Genomic DNA, 17,234 nt, shown 5'->3' with positions numbered 1-17,234 from the left:
CATGTCAAAGGCACATGCCATCACACACATGGCATGTGACATAGCCACCAAGTGAAGAGGGAGAGGAGGGCAACTTTTTTGGATTTCAACCACTCTGGTCCTGACATTGCATCATCACATCAATAAGTTAACATGTTGTACATGGATCTGCTAGTCCCAATTGGCCACGATGCACAGTGCCTTGTCTACATCAACAAAATGCAGTAAACAATGAGATTCCACCTCCCCATCACCTGTAAAGGAATCATATAGCATTCGTGAAGCACAGGTCCAGAAATGTATGAAGGTACAGCGGAGCACTGAGGGGTGGTGGGGCAGAAGGGGATGCCAGTCAACAATCCTACTGGTGCTGGTGTCATTCATGTCACGCAAGTGCAGGGGTGGGTGGCACAATGAAGTGCAAGGGGAAGTGGCGGCTGGAAGTGCTGTACAAGGTAAGTAGGACTTAACGTCAAGGGCAGATGGTGTTAGGCGCAGACAAGTGCTGGGGGGGGTGGCCTATAGGGGTACAGAGACAATCATGCAGTGCTGTGGGCTCGGAGGGGACAGGGGAGGTACACACTGCATCTGGCTCGGCAAGGTCCTTGCAGATTTCTATGTGTCCTGCAGAGTTGTCACATGCCGCAGATATGTGCCCTTGGATTGGGGATCTCATCTTGGTGAAAAGGGTGAGGCGCTATTGCCTTTGGAGCATGTGGCAGGCCAGTTTGCCAGAGGATGAGCATGATGCAGGACATTCCCTCTCTGCCACCCGGCACCTGTGGTTTGGGTTCACAAGATCCGAGTCATGCCAGGACTCTGCATTGACATGGGGCTTCAGACAGGTGGTCATGACCGTGGCAAAGACATCCAGTGTACCTGACATAGAGTGGAGCATGGAGTGGGCCCTGTCAGGATGGGAGTGAGCCTAAGGGGGAGCTGGATGGGGGGGAGATTTTGGCAGCATAAGCCTCGACTGACACACACTTCATGGGTTGGAATACCAAGAAGGTGTGTGACAGTGGTGAGGGTGGCTTTGCCTGTGGGGTGGTGAGGGTGAGCTGGGAGGAGAGGAGAATGTGATCACTCCAGGAGAGAGGAGTGCAGAGATGGACGGAGAGGGGAAAGTCAGATGAGATCAGAGCATCAAGAGTGTGCCCTGCAGAATGAGTAGGGACAGACGGGAGTCTAGAGGGTGAGAGGGAGTTGCTGAGGTCACAGAAAGGTCATGTGGGGGGGTCAACAAGCATGCAGGTGGATGCGTACAGCACCAAGGAAGAGGATTTCTGTGTCTGGGGACATGAGTGAGGAGGAGAGGTGAGGACACTCAGAAAGGAAGTAGTACATTTGACCAGTTTTCCCAGACACAGTACGCACAGTTTGTGAATGTCAAGGTGTGGTAGAGAGAGACGTCACACAAGCCATTCCAGAGTGGAGTAGGTCTAAGTAGGAGTGACAGTGGCAGGAATACCCTCAGGGAAGCCAAGGGCACACCCCCCCTGCACAGTAGTGGCGGGCCAAGGAGAGGATCTCCTGAACATCAGGTAGGAGTGTGTGAAGGATGCAGACAGAGCTGGCCGTCAGACATGTTTCCATGAGACCAAGGATGTCAAGGTGCATAACCTCATGTAAGTGACAGATGTCGGAGGAATGCCTGATGCAGCCGCAGTGAAAGGAGTGTAATTGTGGAGGAGGTTGACAGCCTTGTAGGACTTACGGGGAGTGCTAGAGATCAGAGGTGCAGCATGTGTAGGAGTTGGAGTGGGAGGCGGAGAAGGATCATGGGAGGGTGCAGGGAGGCAGTGCAGGATTGATGAGGAGAGAGGAGGGGGGACAGCAGGAGAGGAAAGGAAGTTGATGAGATGTGGGTAGCATTTCTCAAGGAGAATGAGGTTGGCCTAAGGGCCTTGGACTGAGATGCTCCCATTACCATACACATCAATTGTGGCCTCTGAGGATTGGAAGGAGGCCAGGAGTACACCCCAACGGGTCCCACCATTGATGGTGGAAGAGGAGCAAGGAGAGAGGACAGGGACCATGTGAAGGGTCTATGGGACAGGCAAAGGCATGTATGAGCAGATGTCAGTGAGAGTTAGCTTTGAGTAGGCTCAGATGCACTTGTCAGCAACAGGGTGGGTCGCATTGGAGGGCAGGGTGCCCTCATTTGACTGTTAGCAAGCAGGTGTCGTGAGTAGGGCACGATGGTCTGAACTGTAGAAGTCAGGGAAGATAGACCATGAAGAGCAGCATGGAGTGTGAGGGAATGGGGCTCGAAACCAGACGGTACCAAAGCACACAGGTAGGAGGTGGATGTCAAGGCAACATCCACAGTATGACAGCATGTTGGTTGGCATTTATATACAGAGGACGCATTAGCATGTGGTATCATTGCATGTCAGGCATGTGAAGATGAAACTTGAATGGCTGGGGGAAAGTATAGGAATGGTATGTAAGACATCAGATGAATAGACAGGGGAGTATGAGCAACAATGTAGTGACAAAATGACAATTCAAGGGCAACTTCCATGGTGTAGGGCCATATGTGCACTGTTGCCAGTAGGGATAGTGCTGTGGGCAGATGGTGTTGCACTGAACATACTGGATGAGGCACATGGGTGCCACTATCAACTCTGCCACACACCCCCTTGACAGGCACCCAACATGAAAGCTTCACACACACACCATGCACATGGATAATACACACATGCATGTGCACTCACCGGATGATGCCTCGTAATCAGGGAGATCTCCCACACCTTGGAGTTGTCCCTCGGTGACGTAGGATCCAGCTACGGACTCGTGTGGTGTGAGTTCTATTTCCTGTGCTGGGGACCCACCTCCAGTCACCAAGGTTGCGGCATGACTTGAGGCCAGCTTATCCTTTGCCCTGCGCTTAAGGTCATTCCAGCGCTTCTGGCAATCACTAGCTGTGCGCCTCACTACTCCAAGGGCACTTATTCTGTCAGCAATGGTCTGCCAGTGTGCCTGGCGTCTGGCATGTGTGGTCTTGGACCCTGCAACGATGACCATTTCCCTATCATGATCTGACACATACTGAACAAGTGCATTCAGTTCGGCGTCTGTGAAGCTTGGCTTCCTTGATGGGCCGGACTGTGCAGCCGTGCCTGGGGCATCAGCCTGTGCCGGACGTGCACTCTTCCTCTTGCGCTTGGAAGGGGGTGGGGATCCAGAGTGTCCTACGCCGCTGTGGACACTAGGGGCAGGAGCCGTGGTGGACTCAGTACTGGGTGTGTGGGATTGCACACTCAGCATGGGAGTAGGTGCAGGCATTGGGGGTAGAGGGATGGGGTCAGGCCTGATCTGAGGTGCATGAACTAGGACCGACACAGTCTTGGCAGGGTGTATGAGAGGTGGGGTGGATGGAGCCACACCCTGGCTACGGGGGCCAGCAGATGACCTATCTGGCATAGATGCGCGTGCCCTGATGACACCAATGTGCACCGGTGCACGTGCAGTGGACCTGCTGACCTGGATGTCAGCGATGGGATCACCCTCGGACAGGTCTGGTGCCACAATGGGCTGGTCCGACAAGGGCTGATCAGGGTTGGTATCAGCCACATGACCCTCAACTGGGGGGGGGCATGGGTGTCCCTGACTGGTCCTCCAGACTGGGGGGGACAGGGGCACCCTGCAAGTCACAACCACGTCCCCTAGTGGATCCTCCACGGCCACCACGTGTGGCTAGGCCACCTTTGCCACCCTTACGGCTTGCACGCCTCCCAACCATGGCACTGATGTTATTGTGAGTATGGGAGTCGGTGTGCACAATTGTCCTGGGCAATTGGGTGTCAAAGGGGTTGGGTACCAGATGGTATTCGTACCCTAGTGCAGTGGCAAGGCTATATGACACCCCTGGGGAAAGATGACGGGTCACGCAACGCACAGGCACCCCAAAAAAGTTAAGGAACGTGCACAATACCCCTCCTAGACCACGTGTGCTGATGGAAAACCCTGCACTACGCTGTGGCATCCAGTAACACAAAAATGAACGTATGCGTGTCACACGCAGCCTAGAATGACCTCTGAAGGGGTAGGCTACACACGGGGCAAGCACAGAAGTTAGATACGTGCGTGACTCACCGTCTGCCAGGTAAAAGAGCGTGAAAAATGAGCGCGTTTGGTTGGCAACACCCCCGCCAAAACCCCGCCACCCCCGCCAAAACCCCCGCCAAGCACGTACACGGCGTGTACGTGCTTGGCCCATGTTCACCAATCACACGCTTTGTCACTTCTGCGTGTGGATCCTTTTTCACCAATCACACGCTTTGACACTCCTGCGTGTAGCTCACTTTTCACCAATCACACGCTTTGTCACTCCTGCGTGTAGATCCATTTTCACCAATCACACGCTTTGTCACTCCTGCGTGTAGATCCATTTTCACCAATCACACGCTTTGACACTGTACGTGCAGGTAACTATAGACGCACATATGCTGGTGACGGGTTTTCGCGCGATTCGCTGAGTGTGGGATTTTCACGTGCAAAATCACTCCCTATCAGGCTGTCCACGCGTTCAAACACGAAAGACGACGCTCCTGGCCAGGAGGCCAAATTACAGTCCCCCAGAGCCCTGAGCACGCTCCCACCTGCCATCTGCTGCTGCCTGACTGCCTGCTGGCCACGTGCCCCACAGTGCTGGTGGGTGGGGGTGGTGGGAGACATGGGTGGGGGCCTGCTGGCAGGTGCCCCTGCACTGCTGGGGGTTGGGGGTGGTGGGAGACATGGGTGGGGGCCTGGTGGAGGGTGCCCCTGGTGGATGGGGGGTGGGGGTGGTGGGAGACATGGGTGGGGGCCTGCTGGCAGGTGCCCCTGCACTGCTGGGGGGTGGGGGTGGTGGGAGACATGGGTGGGGGCCTGGTGGAGGGTGCCCCTGGTGGATGGGGGGTGGGGGTGGTGGGAGACATGGGTGGGGGCCTGGTGGAGGGTGCCCCTGGTGGATGGGGGTGCAGGGGGACATGATCAGGTGTGCAGGGTAGTCCCCTGTTTTGTGGGCTGCCTGCAGGGGCCGTGGAGGGTGTACAGGGTACACCTGTGAGGGCCCACCCAGCCTATTCGCGTGTGATAATTCCCACGCACCCCTGTAATACACGTACCCTGGCCAATCGCGTGTTGAACTTCCCGCTACCCCTGTAATACACGCACCCTGGCTGTTCGCGTGTGATAATTCCCGAGTACCCCTGTAATACACGTTCCCTGGCCTATTGCGTGTTCTACTTCACGCGTACCCCTGTAATACACGTTCCCTGGCCTATCGCGTGTTCTACTTCACGCGTACCCCTGTAATACACGTTCCCTGGCTGTTCGCGTGTGATAATTCCCGCGTACCCCTGTAATTCACGTTCCCTGGCCTATCGCGTGTTCTACTTCACGCGTACCCCTGTAATACACGTTCCCTGGGCAATCGCGTGTTGTACTTCACGCGTACCCCTGTAATACACGTACCCTGCCTAGTCGCGTGTAGAACTTCCCGCGTACTCCTGATTTGAAGATTGCCCGCTTTGCTTTCCTTCTTTGCCTGCCCTGTGAAGTGGTCCAGGGTTAGCGCAGCCCTTAGCGATGATTTAGCGATTTTGATGGCTTTTCCTTGCGCGAGGGCGTTCTTGGGGGCGTTACTGGCGCTGCTGCAGGCTCGCTGCGATTCTCTGCGCCACGGCTGGTTTGGGAGCATGAAATCCATGAATACGCTGTGCGCGGAAATCAGTTTTAGCGCACGTGCCTGGCGCAGACTATCGCAGGCGCACGCTGTGCGCCAGCGGCGTGCGCTACTTGTGCGCTGGATTCTATGAATTACCCTGTGAGTCTTGACCGCCACCAAGCCACCTTGATTGGTCTGGCTTGTCCAGAAGGTTACCCTGTTCCAAGAAACTAGGCTGGCCTCCTGAACTTCTGCCCACCAGGTCATAGTTCAGAAATCCATCTTAACAAATTGGTGTACAGCAGTGGGATCAGACTGAAGGTGTCCAGTGTTTCACACTAGTGAAGGCATTTCAAGTTATTCCTATACAGGGCACATAGTGACTTTGTAGTGATAACTGTAAAAGCCCATAGACCTATCTAATATAATGGAAACACATACCTTTATAAACTTAAATGCTTCTAGGTCAGAAACACTGAGAACGATGCGTACTGAGAGAGGTATATCTGCTCAAGGTACAAAATTCGAAATGATCCAAAGAGCCAAGGAATAGCAACAGTTGCAACTCAATGCCATAGCCTCTGATGACAGTGCAGAAGGGGGTGGAGCAGCTGCTACTGGCAGAACTGACAGTTCTGTAGCTACCCTCATCAGTGGTGCCCGTGATGACAGGGAGGATTCTATGTCTAGCATTTCCTCTGCAAGCACTGATGCTGAGGCCATGCTGGAATTCAAGAAACAAGAACTGTTGTTTAGGCAGAAGGAGCTTGAATTTCACATGGCTAAACTGAGAATAGAGCAGAAAACAGAAAGACAGGGATCACCAGTTGGAATTGGCCAAGCTTCAAGCTTCAACTGGATCCAAGGCATCTGGACATGGGTCTGAGTCCTCCTCTCATCCAAGATTTCCTAAAGATCTGCTCAGTGTCTATGATGAGAATAATGACATAATGGACTGGTTGAATGCATTTGAGTATGCATGTGAAGTTCAGGAGGTTGTAAATGCTGATAAAATTGCATGGTTGCTCATGAGACTACCCCATTCTGGCTGCAGTGCCATTATGGAAATGTCAAAAGCTGAGAGAGTTAATTTTACAATGTTAAAGCAAACTCTCATTTTGAGGTTTGGGAAGACTCCTGCCCAATACCTTAAAACGTTCAGAGAGTATAAAAAGAAAGAGGGAATTACTTAGATGTCATATGTGACTGTTTTTTTACCAATCTTTACTGGCTGGGTTGAAGGCTATAATGTTTCCACCTTTGAGGGTATGATATGTCTTGTCATGATGGAACATATTTTTGCATCTTGTTCCCCAGACCTTAAGCAGCATTTGGCAGATTCAAAGGAGTTAGATCCTAAGAAGCTGGCCATTGCAGCAGATTTGTGGTGTCACATAGAGTGTCCATAAGGACAAGACTCATTTTGGTAAGCAGGGAGAGGGGAAAAAGCCAAAAGATAAGGAGGATGGGAGACCTGATGAACTGTCCTCCCAGAAAGACCACAAAAAGAAAAATAAGGGTAAGTCACAAGAGAACACACAGGGTAGTGGAAGTTATCCTCCAAAACAGAACTCTGGTTACAGTAAGCCTCCCTATGTGAACAGACCCAGTGGATCTTATGTGGCTTGTGGAGCAAATGACCATGTGAAGGGGGGCCCCATTTGTAAGGTCAAAACCTTGGGGGTCCACTCGGCTAATCTGGCCTTCTCCTCCTATGAGGAAGAGGAGATTACAGGGGCATCATTCTTCTCAGATTCCTTCCCCAGTGGGATAGATTCTGAGGTAATTTTAGTTTCCCTGGGTTCCTGGGAGCCTAAAGTCTCAGAGGCTTATGCTAGGATTCCGGACAATACCAAACACTACTTTAAAAACAGTGGGCTGATCAATGGAGTAGATACTCCTGCTCTTAGGGATAGTGGGTGCAGTCGAACTGTAATGGATTCTGCCTTGGTAGACCCAGAGGAAGTTGCCAGAGCTCCTCTGATGTCCACTAAGTTGGCTCATGGCCCACCTCTCCAGTTCCCCGTTATACCTGTAAATCTTACTTTAAATGGTACAGTAGTCAGGATTCCAGTGAGGATTCAGAGAGATGTCCCACTAAATGTCTTGCTGGGAAATGATCTCAGGGCCGTAGGGCGTGTGGGAGATACAGCAGAAAAACCCTGAACATGGTCTCAAACAAGGGCAGCACTAGCCAAGACCACTGCAGTGCGCAAGCCAAAGGGGAAACCCAAGGCTAAAGGAGTCAGAAAAGACAAAAGCGGGAAAGAGAATATTCCGCCTTATTCCCCCTAACTCATCTACCACTGAGGTGGTGGTAGTTGGTCAAACACCAGGGCCTGATGAGGTAGAGGTGTTACCTGAAGTATTTGATTCCATTGACCATCCTGAACTAAAATACTTTTTGGTAGAATGTGGTCCTGACAGGGAAGAATTCAGTAAAGGCCAATGTGAGTGCCCATCTCTGGAAGGCCTAAGGTGACAGGCTTGCTCCCAGCTTGAGGGTGAACCTACTGGGAAGCACAGGATTTATTGGGAAGGTGGGCTCCGCTACAGTGAGCCCCCAGAGTCTGCAGAAAGAGACCATAGGAGGTTGGTGGTTCCCCTTGCTGTAAGACCCTTCCTCCTGCAACTGGCACATGAAGTGCCCCTTGCAAGTCACCTTGGTATCAAGATAACCAAGGAAAGGTTGTCCATGCATTTCTACTGGCCTAAGATGGGGGTGCAAGTAGAAAGTCACTGCAGGAGTGCTGCCACCTGCCAATGATCTGGTAAGAGTGGCTCAATAGTCCAAGCTCCACTGGTAGAACTCCCAGTAGCGGGGGTACCATTTGAGAGGGTAGGGGTTGACATTGTTGGTCCCCTTGACCCCCAAACATCCTCAGGCAATAGGTTTATCCTGGTGCTGGTCGACCATGCCACCAGGTAACCTGATACCTTCCCATTGAAGACTGCGACTGCCAAGTCAGTTTCAAAAGCTTTACTTGGCATATTTACTAGGGTTGGCTTCCCTAAAGAGGTTGTGCCTGATAGTGGCAGCAACTTTATGTCAAAGTACATGCAGGCCATGTGGAAGGAATGTGGTGTCACCTATAGGTTTTCATCCGCATACCACCCACAAACCAATGGTCTGGTTGAAAGGTTTAACAGGACTTTAAAAAGCAGGATCGGGTGGAAAATGGGATCTTCTATTACCATGCTTACTGTTTGCCTACAGAGAGGTACCACACGAGGGTATTGGCTTCAGCCCCTTCGAACTTCTGGTTGGTCATCCTGTAAGGGGATCCTTGGCCATATTCAAGGAGGGACGGGAGATGCCCGCTCACCCATTACTACCAATGTTGTAGACTGTGTGCTAGGGCTCAGAAAAAGGATGGTACTCCTGATGGGTCTGGCTAGTGAGAAACTGAAGGCAGGGCATGGTGAAACATTGGTATGACCAGAAGGCTTCCCTCATCTATTTCACACCTGGTCAGCAGGTCCTGATCATGAATCTCATAAGGCCTCATGCTTTACAGGACACATGGTCAGGCACTTACACAGTAGTGGAGTCACTGGGTGAGGTCAACTATTTGGTGGACCTTGGAAGGGCTGGTCAGGCTCCAAAAGTGTTCAATGTGAATAGACTGAAGGCTTTCATCCCAAGAGTTGAAATTGCTGCACTGCTGCTGGCTTCAGATATTGAGGAGGAGGAGTCAGAACCTCTCCCTGACCTGTTCCAGAGCAGTCCTTCAGACAGCTCCATTGAGGGTGTCCATGTGGCCCCTCACCTGACTGCTAATCAACAAGCAGAGGTGAAAAGTTTGCTGAGGCACTTTTCCCCCTTGTTCTCACAGTCTCCTGGTTTGACACCTTGGTGGAAGCATGACATTGACACAGTAGACAGTGTACCTACCAAAAGTAGGGGATACAGGATGTCAGACAAAGTAAGGTCTTACATTAAGACAGAGGTCAACAAAATGTTGGATCTTGGGGTGATTGAACCCTCTAGTAGTTGTTGGTCCAGCCCAGTGGTTTGGGTTCCAAAAGCAGGTACTTCTGAGCTGAGGTTCTGTGTGGATTACAGGGCTCTGAATGCTGTCACCAAGGCATATGCACACCCCTTGCCTAGAACAGATGAGCTGGTGGATACTTTGGGTGCCTCCAAATACCTCAGCACATTTCACCTCACTGCAGGCTATCGGCAAATAGCTCTGGCAGAACATGCCAAGGAGAAGACAGCTTTCTCAACACCAGATGGTCTTTACCAGCTCAGTGTAATGCCTTTTGGGTTGATAAATGCCCCTGTCACTTTCCAAAGGCTTGTGAATCATGTGTTGAATGGGTTGAATGAATTATGTCTTGCATATCTTGATGAAATATCAGTTTTGAGTGCCACCTGGGAAGACATGTGAAATGCCTTAGGATTGTGCTGCAGGCCCTTCAGAAGGCCCACTTGACCATAAAGGCCAATAAGTGCCAGATTGGACAAGGATCAGTGGTCCACCTTGGACATGAAGTAGGTGGAGGAGGGATACAGCCTCTAACCAGTAAAGTGCAAGCAGTACAAGACTGGCCAACCCCCACTACTCAGACCCAAGTGAGAGCCTTTTTTAGGACTCACTGGGTACTATAGAAATTTCATGACAGACAATGGCACCATAGCTGCCACTCGGACTGCTCTCACAACTCCTAAGAAACCCAAGAAGGTAACTTGGTCTAAAGAGTGTGAGAAGGCCTTCAATGGCTTAAAATACTCCTTGTGCCAGGCCCCTGTTCTCAGTGCCCCTTATTAACAAATACCTTTTATTGTGCAGACAGATGCCTCTGAGAGTGGGATAGGATCTGTACTATGACAAATAGATGAGAAGGGTAAGGAACACCCTATTGGCGTCATTAGTCACCAGATTAAGGACAGAGAGCTCAGATGGTCCACAGTAGAGAAATAATGTTTCTCTGTTGTGTGGGCCCTAAGGAAGGTGAGGCCCTACCTCTATAGGACCCACTTCACTTTGCAAACTGACCATAAGCCCTTAAAGTGGCTAATGACCATGAAGGGAGAGAATACAAAGCTGCTCAGGTGGTCCATAAGTCTGCAAGGCTTTGACTTCACTATTGAGAATAGGCCAGGTGTCCAACATAGGGTTCCATGTGATATTTCTGCCGCAAAAATATCGCCATACAAACATTTCGCCATATTTTTGCAGCAAAAATAACACATGGACCCTGCAGGGGACACCCCACAACCCCCGCATCATTTTTTTATGTGCGGGGGACACCCCCCGCAACCCCCGCACCTAATATTTTCACCACCAAAAATATCGCCTATGGCCATTCCCGACGACCATATGTACGGTGATATTTTTGGTGGCGAAAATATTACCTGATGCCCAACATAACAATGCTGATGGGTTGTCCAGAATGTTTAACCAACCTGAACATGAGACTCATGCAGGGGTGGATTAATTCCCCCTGTCCTTGGTCTGGGAGGCGTGAGTGTTAGGAACGATTTCCATGTATGTGTAATTTTCCCTCAAGTTGTGTACCCCCAACGTTTTGCTGCTATTTAACACCATAGTCTGACTTTGCCAGGGGAGCACAGCCTTCTGCTGCACTCCTCTGGGCTTTTGCTCACTTTTTATGGAGAAACTGACATGCTCATAAAACAGTCAGTACTGGGAGACTGTGTTTCCCTTAGTCCTTTTACAATGTTGCAACTTTTTCTGCAACATGTAACAAGTGTACAATGTACCTTCCAGTACAGTACACTTGGGTCTCTTAGTCATTTCCAAAGGCCCTAGATACTCTTGAAGGATTTTTTAGGCGATGTGCAGATGTGTCATGGACAGGGCTGGTGGCAGCTTATCTTTTCATGTAAGTTTAACCCTTTCCTGCCAGATAAACAATGATTAACACGTTTTGGCACGGACAGGTGGCCTGGCTCTAACATGGCCATGCCACAAGGTTCTTTGTCCTGTCCTTTGGCCATCTTGCCTCTTTGCCTTCCCAGGGTCAGTCCTTATTTGGACATGCATTTCCCCTTGAAACGCTAAGCTTTCACGGCCTTCTGCATGCCTTGTGTGTATGCCTGCAGGATGCGGGGTGTCTGTCCCCAATACACATCCTGGGTGCCAGAGAATCTGGAGTGCTGTGAATGCCTGGGACCACCATCGTTCGTGATTGGTCCACATATGGTATGCCTGTATGTGAGCAGATCTCCCATTGGGTCCTCTTCATTTTGGCACGAAGGAGATTCTGGATAAGAGAAGCCCCGAAACACCCATGCCATGTCGATCTCTGGAGTTCTCACTGAACGAAGGATTGGATCCAAGTATCCTAAAGCTAAGAAGCGAAGTCGAGGAACCGCTGGTGACCCACTGGAAGGTTTGGCACCCTGCACCCGCTGTCGTCCCATGGGACCCTTCTGCATCTGGTCATCCCAGAAAGTCTGTGAAGATGCTTCGATCCATTGGAATAGTGGCACCAACTATTCTTGGCATTTTCATCAAAATCTGCAAGTAAGTTTTCTCGGAAGGGTCCCTGGGCCAACCAGTGGGCTGACCAGCTTACGCAGGACATTTGCTCTGTCTCCACCTCCATTTTAAGGAGGCCCTCGAAACTTGGTATATCGCTAGCTCTTTGTTCAGGGCAACCTCACCCCGAATTTCATACACTTGGGATTCCCAGGTCTGAAGTGAGATGAGTGCCCCCGAACCGGAGCATACACGGTTACCGTGTTACCCAGCTGTGGTGACGACCTTTGCAGGTGCAGTGCATTTGTGCCCCTCTTGCACCTGAAGCCTGCTGCAGTGAAACTGGCCTGATCCATCCACCACAAACAGAGAAATCGCCACCGTCCCATTTGGGAATCATTGCTGTATCTTCATCGCTGAAAGCCGCAGAGCTGCCACATTTCTGAACTTGAACCTGCAACCGAAGTGGACTCCACTGCCGAAGTTTGGTTTGGAGTGCGCCAGGGGTGGGTGAGTAATCGCAACCCTCGATGGTGGACCCTAGTGCCTCCATCCATTTTTAAGCACGAGTGGCCCCTGGGGGCCTTTCTCCTTTCCACTGCTAGTGCGAACTAGCAAATTATTCCCCACTCTCGGAATCGACTTTGCCCTCAAGTGGAGACCCTCCTTGAATAGTGGGAACCTATTCTTCATCGCCTCACCCACCTTCCTGAGATGCTACAGACCCATGAAGAGACCCCGTTTTGCCCATTGGAACTACCACGTGCGCTTGCATTGCCTGTATTTTTTAACATTAGGCTCCCCTCTTCTTAGGGATCTGACTGCCTCTTAGTTAGGAGTGTGTTGGATATAGAAGGAGCTAAAGACTATTTGCACTGCCTGTTTCCTTCCCCTTTTAGGTTGTTGACCCATTTTGTGCATTAACTCTGCAGACCCATTGGTCATGTATATATGTATTTAGATAGCATTGTGTTGGCTTCATAAGTATTACTTTAATTTGATGGGTGTGATTGAAACTCAAAGGCCTTGAAATAAATGTATATGTATGTTTAATATATCTACACCTGACTGGGAGTGATTTGTAAGTGTCCATTACTCTGTGTGCTCATTGAGGTCGTTCAGTCACCCTCACCCCTCCTGAGACCTGGTCTTGACTCCCGTCAAGCTACCTTGATTTGTCTGGCTTACCCAGAAGGTTACCCTGTTCTGAGAAACTAGGCTGGCCTTCTGAACCTCTGCCAACCAGGTCAGAGTTCAGAAATCCATCTTAACAGCACGTGCATCTGTTCATCTGTGGGATGGACACTGTAACTGGACTCCTTTGACAGCTCCGGAGCGACCCTTATATTACAGCACATTATTATTATTATTTTTTTTAATGATGTCAGAGGACCATACTGTATGTTTTTCACAGTACAGCAGGCAAGGTGCATCTGGCTAATGGCCATAGGGACTAATATGTTATTGATTTTGTGCTAAAGGAAGAATAGTGGTTTTTTTTCTCCCTGATATGCAATCCAAACATTTTACTTCCATGTGTTTCTTTGAATTTCACGTCATCATTCTGATGTTCGAGAAAGTTCGTTTTAATCTCTGCGAGGTTGGGGTAGGGGTGTTGTGCGTGTTTGCATTATTCGTAGGCTGCGGTGCTCACATTTTTTCACTGCTGGTGTGCAGTGTACAGGTGCCCCTGCTTCGCATCTCTCATGCATTCCATTATAAGAGAATATTCATCAGAGGGTTGCAATCACAGCTGTGTATTTGCTTTTAGCCAGTAGCAAGTGTTTACCGTGATGAAAGAACTGACGTTCACCTCGAAGTCTTATAGTGTTCATATGATGCATCATCAAAGCTTCGGCTAGGATGACATTTGAGGAAGCACCAGTGAAAGATGGCGTAGCGGGCTCAAAACATCACCCCTGTTTTCCCTGGGACATTCGAGCTCACTGGCGTAGTGTTAATCGAGTTGTCTGGCTTCAAGGAGCACATTAATAGGTCCAGCAGTACCCTTTGTAGAACTTGTTCTGAAACATCACTTTTTCTGTACTTGCCCATTGTCCTGGTAATTACAATGATCTACTGCCTCTGGAACAGAATGATTCTACAACTCTGAAACCATGACTCTCACTGAATTGAAGCATTTAAACAAAAAACCAAATCACCTCTTTAAGAGGGAAAGAAATATTTTGCCCTCAACACGCCAAAATACTACAGTGGCAAAATGCTACAGCCACACATCACCACTCCTGCCCCCACACACAAAAGAATGACTAAGATAGTGCTGGTTTAGCTGTGTGTGGTTCAGTGTAGCTAGGGCCAGAGAAAGGTGTGTGCAGGTACAGCAAATGCGATTAACAAGCACGTGTGGCAAACTAAACAGTACCAATGAAACACAGATTGGGTTAGCTGGCGGAAGGTTTGTGGGAAATGTGTGGAGAGCTACGTTGGCCATTCATGAGTGTTCTAGGCCATCCAACAAAACAGCTGCCATTCCTCCTTAATTTCAACTTCTGAACACCACCTTATTTATTTTATTTATTTATTGTTTGATTTTTAGGTGCTCATACAATTAGAAAATACTGTTTCAAAGCGCCCACTGGGCAGGGAGGGAGCAGGGGAGTATACATTACAACGCAATATTTAAGAACAGAGGGGGGAGGCACGAACCTATTATGCCTTGTGAGTATTCAGAACGTGCAAGTGCAGAAAGGAAGAGGTGGTAAGTGCTTTGGAGTCCGAGCTCGAGGGTGAGCCATAGACGAAATGCTGCGAATGTTGGGCTCTACATGGCCTGGGCCATGGGAGGTGTAAGTGCAAGCTTCCAGAGTGGAGGGTGTGCAGATGCTAAGTGCAGTGGATAGAAAGGAGCTGGGAAGAATTGGTGTGGGAGGTCAAGGCCCAGAGAATGCATAAGGCCCAAGTACACCGATTCAGAAACTGTGGGATTAGCAGAGGAGAGAAGGAGGGAAAGAGGAGGAAAAGAGGAGGGTTTTAAGGAGCTTCTGAAATTTGAGAAGATCCTGTTCAAGGCGCAGGGGGAGGCTATTCCAGAGGAAGGAGCCCGCAGATGAAATTGAGCAACCCCATGCCCTCTGTTTAGCAAAATACCTTCTTCCAACCACTTCCACAAAGGGCTCTCCAAGTGACCTCTCACAGTCACATCTGTGTCTTTTCATACTCAAACCATCCTACACACTGCCTTATAAAAAAAGAAGCTGGTACTCATCCTGTGGTGTCACGTACTGTGTGGCAATGGAAGCATCAGTTCATCACCATTCGCCCTCACAGCATTCTGCTCCCTACACCGAGCCTTGCAACACAAAGGTCTTCTTTGACAGCAATGTTAAACTTTGCCTATTTGTTACATATATCAAAGCACCTTTCAGGCTCGACCTTCTTAACATCAGGAAAATCTGCCCCATCGCCTTTCCGCCCTACTGATGTGTCAATCTGCACTCTATGCCTATACTAAAAGGTCTACTGTTCAACAGCTCTCCCAGATCCCCCCTTAAATTCCTTGTGCCCTCATAAATTAACTTTCCCACCTGTACGCACTCATCCCACATCCACAGCCACCATCCATGCTTGTTGGCTCGCCATGTACAATCAATCCCTCTATAAATTGTTCTTCATAGATGGTTTCCATGGAAGTGATTTTCCCAGCTCATTGACTCAATCTCTTGACAATCTCGCTCCCACTCACTCACTCACTCAGATTCCGCAGCCCACGCTCACATCTTCTTTCTCCTGGCCCCACACCGCTGGAAGTTCCTACATCCTGAAATTAAGATCTTCACCCCAAAAGCTCTAAAATTGCCTTCTAAATGTACTTTCAGCCGAATAATCCTTTCTCACCTGCAGTGTCACTATGCATGTTCAATGAGCGCCAACTCCAACTGCAAGCCAGCAGATACTTTATACATTGTAAAACTGTTACACTAGCACACTATCTTGTACATGCCAGTTTATTCTGTCTTCATCCCTTAGGCTCCATTGATTTGTTTCAGTATCATCCATTACATGTTTCTGTCACTTTTGTAAAGCATCCATGGATGGTATTGGTCCAGGCTTAGGTGAACAGGCTGTGTTTTTATTGCTTAATGGACAGTATTGATATATGTCCAACATGTGGGAAAGCAGTGCCCTAGATGTGTGTTTAATAATGTATACTGCCTAAAGGCTTTACCCCAGCACACTCCTCCCTTGCCACTGTCTGTCTATCGTTCCCATTTTTCACCTTTGCTCACCAGTCCAGAGATTAGGTAACCTTCCTTTCAGGAACTTTGCACAACGTCATGTGACAATCCACTGAAGTGTTCCTTTCAAATGACCTGTTATGTGGAGGACCATGGTTCCCCAGGGCTCTTGGATGAAAGAGAAATACATCAGTCTGAGTAGAAAATGTATGAGGCCAGAACACTCCCTAAAATCCCTACTGGGTATTTTGCGGAACTTCTCCTGGCACAGTGATGTTGGGAGAATATGAGCCCATTGGGAATGTGCTCCATTCCATGAAATGGAGAGCAATTACTTACACCAATGTCTTCAATGTGGGTTGGGCCAAATTGATGACGATTGAGTTTAAACGGTGGTTAAAGGTTTCAGTTTTAAGGGATGTGGGTTGTATTAATTCGGTGTTTTGGACATTTGATTAGCAAGGAGGAAGTCATACGTGGACTGAAACCACTCACATGTAAATAGTGGCGAAAGGGAATGACATTGAATTACTCTATTGGCTGGAATGCATTGCTCTTTTCAGATCAACTTGGTGTGTTTTCCCAAAATTCTGAGAATGACTATTTTGTGGTCATGTGGTTACCAAACAGTTGAATATGTATTGTTAGCAAACACATGTTCAACTATTTCCAGTACTAATGATAACGGACCAACTGTTTCAAGAAAACATTTACCACTCAAAATTGTTACCAGTTCTGAAGGAATGTTTGATGGCAGTGGTTGACAGGGGGAAACCTGTCAAATGAAGACCAGTATTCATATTGCTTTGCTTTTGGGAAAGGCAAGGCGTGCGTTAGGCACAGGAGAATGAAAGGCGACAGGTAATGTGATTATCACGATGTACAGTACATCTTTCGGATGCACAATCAGGAAGAGTGACACCTGCAAATGTACGGGAAAAGGGATGCAAA

Source organism: Ambystoma mexicanum, chromosome 6p, assembly GCF_040938575.1.
Source record: "Ambystoma mexicanum isolate Mex_15411 chromosome 6p, UKY_AmexF1_1, whole genome shotgun sequence".
Taxonomy (NCBI): Eukaryota; Metazoa; Chordata; class Amphibia; order Caudata; family Ambystomatidae; genus Ambystoma; species Ambystoma mexicanum.
This window is presented reverse-complemented; position numbering follows the sequence as displayed.